The sequence below is a fragment of the Octodon degus genome, unplaced genomic scaffold (assembly GCF_000260255.1).
Source record: "Octodon degus isolate 3935 unplaced genomic scaffold, OctDeg1.0 scaffold00141, whole genome shotgun sequence".
Classification (NCBI taxonomy): Eukaryota; Metazoa; Chordata; class Mammalia; order Rodentia; family Octodontidae; genus Octodon; species Octodon degus.
The window spans coordinates 2,159,173-2,166,639 of NW_004524717.1; the positions used below are offsets into that span (position 1 = coordinate 2,159,173).

General features: G+C 43.3%; 1 pseudogene; it reads left to right on the forward strand.

Annotated features, from left to right (window-relative positions):
• The first annotated feature begins 1,352 nt into the window (after positions 1–1,352).
• Positions 1,353–2,552, forward strand: LOC101566485 (annotated as a pseudogene).
• Positions 2,553–7,467: the final 4,915 nt, after the last annotated feature.

The window sequence follows — 7,467 nt, forward strand, 5'->3', positions numbered from 1 at the left end:
GGGGTTCCCGGAAGTCGGCAGAAATTCCTATTCGGCCCACATTTCATTTCATGGATACTTCCTCAGGATTTATTTTTGCTTTTTCCTTGCACTGGGGAAGTGGCTAAGCATGTCATTGCTCATTGTTTGGATGCTTTTAGTACCCTTGGCTGCCTGCAGGACTGACAGTGGTCTGGCTTATACAGGTGCTGCCTTCCAAATGTTTTGTAAAACATTTCACATTTCCCTTACCAGGGGACTTCTTATAACCCTCAAGGTCAAAGAGTCATCAGATGCTCAAAATTCACTTCACGAAAACAAAGAGGGGGATTCTTCCCTACAAAATTCATACCTTGTAATAGACTTCATTTGGCAGTATATACTATTAACTTTTAAAATCCTGCTAAGGATTGAAATATAGCAGCACAAAAGCAATTCAATCAGATAGAGGAAAAGAAGCTAGGAAGAGTCCTTTGGAAAGATCTTACTGGACAATGAAAGGAACCGAGCCCAGCATTCATATGCAGTTGAGGGTACAGTCATGCCTTTCCAGAGGATGCTGAATGGCCTATCTGGATGCCATTGCATGCTGAGTTAGTTCCACCCATCACAGCCAATAGACAAGAATGGGGATAGCCCTGAGCTGGGGCCATTTAGTGAAATTGAATGGCCAGGAAATGGTAACCAAAAATGGGAATTGAAGGTCTGATATAGTGTGTGGAAATAACTGAGGTGAAAGCTACGTGAAAGAAGAACATGGGTCAGCAATGTCTCCTCTTTCTCCTCTTCCTCCTCCTCCTCCTCCTCCTCCTCTTCTTCTTCCTCCTTCTCCTCCTCCTCCTCCTCCTCCTCCTCCTCCTTCTTCACCAGGGATCCAACTCAGGACCTTGCACCTGCCAGGTAGGTGCTTATACCACTGAACTATCTCTCTGGCCCTCTACATTGAATTTCAAAGTACTTTATATTCAGATAAAATTATAATATTAGGCTCACTGCTTTCATTACAATATAATGTTATTAACCTTCTCTTCTGGATGTTTAACAACTGAGATTTGGGGGCCAAAAACCCAAAGGATAGATAGACTTAGAAGACAGCCAGTATTCTGGCTCCAGTCCTCCAAGATCAGAGAGGACCCAAGACCTAAGGGAACCTCTGCTGTGTCATCCTGTAACTTGATGAGTCCTTAATCTTTTGAACAAGGAGATTGTTGAACTCTAGAGGAAAGAGATCTATGATATACAGTGTGCCTAAGGAGAGTCATTAGGTAACCTCCAGGGGTGGTTCCTGCACAACCATCTTGCCTTTTTCTCTTCCGTGCCAGCAGACTTCACCTTCCTCATCTGCCCATTGAGGTGTGACCTTCAGAGCTAAAATGAGTCTGTTTTGAACAACCTCCGGTTTTGGAACTGGGGGCACCAACATATTTGACAGCACAATTACAGATAATCACAACCCTATGAAGGATATTGAAGTAACATCTCCTGATGACAGCATTGGGTGTCTATCATTCAGCCCACCAACCTTGCTGGGGAAGTTTCTTGTTGCAGGATCCTGGGCTAATGATGCTCGCTGCTGGGAAGTTCAGGACAAGGGGCAGACCATTCCAAAAGCCCAGCAGATGCACACTGGGCCTGTCCTCAGTGTCTGCTGGAGTGATGATGAAAGCAAAGTATTTATAGCATCATGTGACAAAGCCACCAAAATGTGGGACCTCAAGAGTAACCAAGCCATACAGATCGCACAGCATGGTACTCCTGTTAAAAGTATACATTGGATCAAAGCTCCAAGCTACAGCTGTGTGATAACCAGCAGCTGGGATAAGACTTTGAAGTTTTGGGATACTCAGTCATCAAATCCCATGATGGTCTTACAGCTCCCAGAAAGGTGTTACTGTGCTGATGTGATATATCCAATGGCTGTAGTGAAAACTGTGGAGAGGGGCCTGATCTTCTACCAGCTGGAAAACCAGCCCCCTAGTTCTGGAAGATAGAGTCTCTGCTGAAGCACCAGCATCGACGTGTGACTATTCTTAAAGACAAACAGAACAAGCCAACTGGTTTTGCCCTGGGGAGTATTGAGGGGAGCGTTGCTATTCACTGCATCAACCCCCTAAATAACTTCACCTTTATATCTCATCGGTTCAATGGAACCAACACTTCGGCTCCTCAGGATATCTATGCGGTGAACAGAATCTCGTTCCACCCTGCTCATGGAACCCTTGCGACCGTGGTATCAGATGGTAGGTTTAGCTTCTGGGACAAAGATGTCTGAACAAAACTCAAAACTTTGGAACAGTTAGACGAGCCAATATCAGCATGCTGTTTCATACTGTACTTTATTTATTTTTTGCGGACCTGGGGATTGAACTCAGGCCCTTGCACTTGCCAGGCAAATGTTTATTCTATTGAGCCATCTCCCCATCCCATGCTGTTTCAATCACAGTGGCAATATATTTGTCTACGCGTCAAGTTACGACTGGTACAAGGGACATGAATTTTATAATCCTCACAAGAAAAATTACATTTTCCTGCATAATGCAGCCAAAGAGCTAAAGCCCAGGAATAAGAAGTAGTGGCCTGAGACCTGGGGGATGTATGGAGTTGCGACCCCACAATGCCTCATCTCTACAGATTTGGCCCAAGCCATTGGTGGCTGTCAGTCACAGAGGGGAGAAAGTGGTGTTGTCACTGTTCAGCAGTCCCTGGCCACTTGCCACGTCCATTTCACTACCTGCCGCAGTTTTCCTGCAGCTCTGAGGGGACTGAAATGACTACTGATGGTAGATTCTGGTGGGCAGTTCAGGAACTGGGCAGGGCCTCATTGTCAGTTTCTGTGGGAGGACTGGAGCTGTCTGTGGGCCCTCTGCTGCATTTTATAATAAAGTACTTTGAAGACTGAACAAAAAAAAAAAAAAAAAAGAGTCATTAGGAGAAAAAACCTCCCAAATCTTCACATTAATCAAGGTGAGAAAGCAATGGCCATGACTCATTCAGATGGCTGACACTGACAGAAGAACTAAGAGGTGCTGTACATGGTTCTAAGGTAAATCCTGAGGGGCCATAACTCATCTTTATAGATAGCCAAACTTGATTAATATGGGTCTCATGTTACCTTGGTCTTAAACATCTACCAGAAAAGTATAATCATAAGATGTGTAAAACAATGCCATAGCAATATATTAATTATAAAAGAAGCTGAAATCACTAACATCTTCTAACAATTGTCAGCTACACTGGCAATTGACTAATGTTATGGGTTAATGGTCTGTTAAATTGCTGAATACAGGGATGTGAAATCCTTGGGCTGGGAATCTGTAGCCTAAGCAACTAAGTTCACTCAGAGTGAAAAGGATATGAGGATGAAAAGTTTTTCTGCAGAATCCTTCAAACATAGCTTGTCCGACTTCAACTGATCACCCATCACTTGCAACTACAAAATAGGAAAGGGGGAAATGTCAGGAGTAGGTGAAGCTGGAAATGGATCACCCATGTGAGGCTAAAGCAAAGCCAGCCATGAGAACATGGAGTGCCCAAGAAGAGCCACCTGAACAAGATGTTCCAGCTCTGAGACACCAGGCACCTAAGGCAAGCCAACAAAACAAGTTGCTACACAGAAGGGTTTCCACTGACAGTAGCCTCCTGAATGTATGAATAAATGTATTGTCATTAGGCACCTCTTTCTGTCCCACCAGGAGAAGAGGCTCTACCTGACCTCAGCCTTCTGTATCTTGACTCTTGTATTCCTTTATCCTTCACCATTGTCCCTCCAGATTTTCAAGAGCTGTGGCCCATGTGGTACTTTTTTACTTGAATTTTTTGTCTTACTTTTGCCTTAGAAAAACCCCTCACATTTCCATCTCAGGAAAGTGTGACACCACCCTCAAATTTTTTCAGCAAGTATATGGAAATACAACATTGAGGATTTCAATATTTCATTGATGGGCATTCAATAAAACAAAGTGAGACAACTAAAAACAGAAACTTCATCAGCATCTTTTTTCCCCCAAGTATTGATTTTTTTATGAGCAGAATATATTTATTGAGAGAAAGAAAGCTCCTGTCCAAGAAAGGGACAGGATTGTTTGTTTTTTTGAGACATGGTCTTACTGTGTAGTACTGGCTGTACTTAAACTTGTGGTGATCCTCCTTCCACAGTCTCCTGAATCCTGACATTATACAAGTGTGGAATCATGCCTGGCTTCCATTTTTGAGACAGGGTTCACTATGTTGCCCAAGCTGGTCATACATTCCTATTCTAAAATAGACCTCCCTCCTCAGCCTCACAAGTAGCTGGGGCCAGAAGCGCTTGCCAGTGTGCTCAGCTTTTATTTAATGACTGAAAATCCGACAGCCATACAATGAAATATCATGATAGGGTTAATATGAATGAGGATAATTCTACCACTAAATATGATATGGAATTATGTCCAGAATGAAAGTGAAACAAGTTGTACAACAGGATAATATAGTTTCCCCAATCCTCTTCAAGTCTAAATCTAGAACCCAGGATCTTCCGCATTAGGCAAGTACTCTACCATTGAGCTACATTGCCACTCCAGTGCTAATCATCCAAAAGCTGTTGTCCTAATTTGGTACATGTGGGCTGGCCAAATAGCTCAGTGAAATAAAGCACCTGCAAGCAGGCACAGCGGCCAGGGGATGGATCCCTGGGCCTGCCCTGCCGGCCCCGCCCCTGGGGTGCACTGAGATGGCAATTGAGACAGGGCATGGTGGCGCGTGCCTGTAATCCCAGCTCTTGGGAGGCTGTAAGCAGGCGAATCACTATGAGTCTGATCTAGTAGTGAGACCCTGAACACCATGCACACCCTTCTCTACAATTTAGAAAAAAAAACTTGGTACATGTTTGCAAAAATTTTGCTTGCCTCAGTTATTTATACTCTGGAAATTTTGTTATTTCTCCTTATAAAAATGGCCATGGAAACAGTATGGTTACTTGCAAGACAGTGTGGCTGCTTAAGGAAAGCAAACTTTGGTGCTGTGAGTGCTCCACATCTATATCTGTCTGCAGCTGATGAGGGAAGTAGTTCAGCCTAAACAAGTACTACGCATATCTGCCGGCACACGTGTTGTAGAAAAGGCACATGTGGTTAGATATCAGCAAAATAACATTTGTAGGAGCATCCATGTTGTTTTTTCCAAGAAACATGTGGTTTAAAATTTTTCTAAATCACAAGGTGGGGAAAATAAATATCACCTGGATTTGAACCTCATGTTTCAGCTTTTCAGAGTGCCTGGATTTCTTTATTTACTTTTTATTTAATAACTAGAAATGAGGGCTGGGAGTGTAGCTAGGAGTACTGTACTTGCCTAGAATTTGCACATCGCTGGGTTCAATATCCAGGGAGAAGGGGCACTTCAGAGAAACAAGAATTCAATACTGAAGTTGTCTTCATTTTTTCTCTCTTTCTAGTCTCAAATTCACAGTGATCTACCTCCCCACCTTCCCAAGTGCTGGGTTCACAGGTGTGTGCCACCATGCCCAGGTATCCATTTTTTTTTTTTTTTTTTTTTTTGTGGAACTGGGGATTGAACTCAGGCCCTAGCGCTTGCCAGGGAAGTGCTTATTCTGCTGAGCCATCTCCCCGGCCCCTAGGTATCCTTTTTTTTTTTTTGTGTGTGTGTGTGTGGCCAGCTCATCCCACCAGGGGGCGGGGCTGGCTGGCATGTGGTGCTGGGGGATTGAACCGTGGTCCCCGTGCTTTGCTTAGCTTGTTCTAAGTAGGTGCTCTAGACCACTGAGCCATCTCACCAGCCCCTAGGTATCCATTTTTCAGAATGAAACAAAGCTAGGGATGTGGCTAGGCATCAATTTTATATAAGTACATAAGAACTAGGAAAAATATGATATAGAATCAACATATTATACATAGCCATAAATCTCTATGTGTATATGCTTACTCCTGAAACACAACAGAAAATACACTGTCTATTCGGCAATCAGATCACCAGCATAGTGAGTTTTGTTTTGTTTTCTTTTTTTTTAATTTTTCTTTTTTTTTTTAAATTTTGTTTTTCTTTCCTGCATCCTCAGCAGTGATAGAGGGAGCTAAAATGCTAGCAAATCACCAGGATCTACAAAGGAACAGGTAATGATGCTCCCACTGTCTGAAGGTAGAGAAGGGAATCACCATCATCCTTTTACTCTGTCTCTTGCTGTTAGTCTGAGAACTGAGCTGTCATGTGAAAGGGTGAGGGATCCTTATCAGCAGAAAAACCTAGGTAGAATTCTAAACAGATGACAGTTGAAAAGGGATTACCTGGATCTTTGTAAGAGCTAACACGAGCGCCAGGCAGCTATGTGCGCAGAACAAAACCAAGAAGGCAGAATGAAGCCTTCAGGAAGTGACTCTTTTGGGGGAAAAATCCGGGCTCAATAGAAAAACACTTTAAACTGAGTTATGGAAGGCAACTTTATTTATTTATTTTTTTTTGGCGGAACTGGGGATTGAACTCAGATCCTTGCATTTGCCAGGCAAGTGCTTATCCTACTGAGCCATCTCCCCGGCCCCCCAATCAGAGGGATTCTTTTTTTTTTTTTTTTGGTTGAACCGGGGATTGAACTCAGGCCCTTGTGCTTGCCAGGCAAACACTTATTCTACTGAGCCATCTCCCGGCCCCAGCAACTTTAATATAATGCTAGCGGGTTGATGGGACCCAGGTCCAAATCATCAGCCCAGAGTCAGTTTTGAGTTCAGTTTAAATACAGTTTGAAAGTAGGAAGTAGCAAGCTGATAGCTTGCTATTGCGTGGTTAGTTACATGGGTCACAATTAAGTCTTATATTGTCAGGCGGATATGGTTTGAGCAGGTTTACTTAAAAAGAATTGCTTAGCGTTAGACAGCAACAGTCTGGGAGAAGGAGGTCTCAGGAGAGTGAGAGTTGAATGTCTCCTTGACTGGGTGTAACTGTTGATAAATTGTGTCAACTTGAGAAGTTTGGAAGTTTAATGAAGCAACTCAGTAGGGGGCCAGGATCCTCACATCATCCTATCTATGCAAGAGCAGGACAGGAAGATGGTGTGAGTACTACATTCCCCTTAGGGGTGGCAGCCTGCTTATAATATGAGAGAGGGAAAATATTTGCTTCCTTCACCCCTTTGCTCTTCATGCTTTTCTGTCTTCTGCTATCTTGAATTATTGCCCCTGCGACATGTTACCCCACTTTGGAGCCAGCTGATTATGGACTGAAACTTTCACAAACTATGAGCTAAATGAATCTTTCCCTCCTTAATTTTGGGTGTTAGGTATTTTGTCTCAGCAATGAGAGAAAAGTAACCAAGAAACTGGGCCAGTGTGTTTTGTGCATAAAGCATAGTCTTGGGGCTAGGGGGATAGCTCAGTAGAATAAGTGCTTGCCTGGCAAGCACAGGGTCCTGAGTTCAATCCCCAGTTCCACACACACACACAAACAAAAACAAAAACAAAACAAAAAAAAGCATACAGTCTTTCAGCAAAAATGAAACTGCAT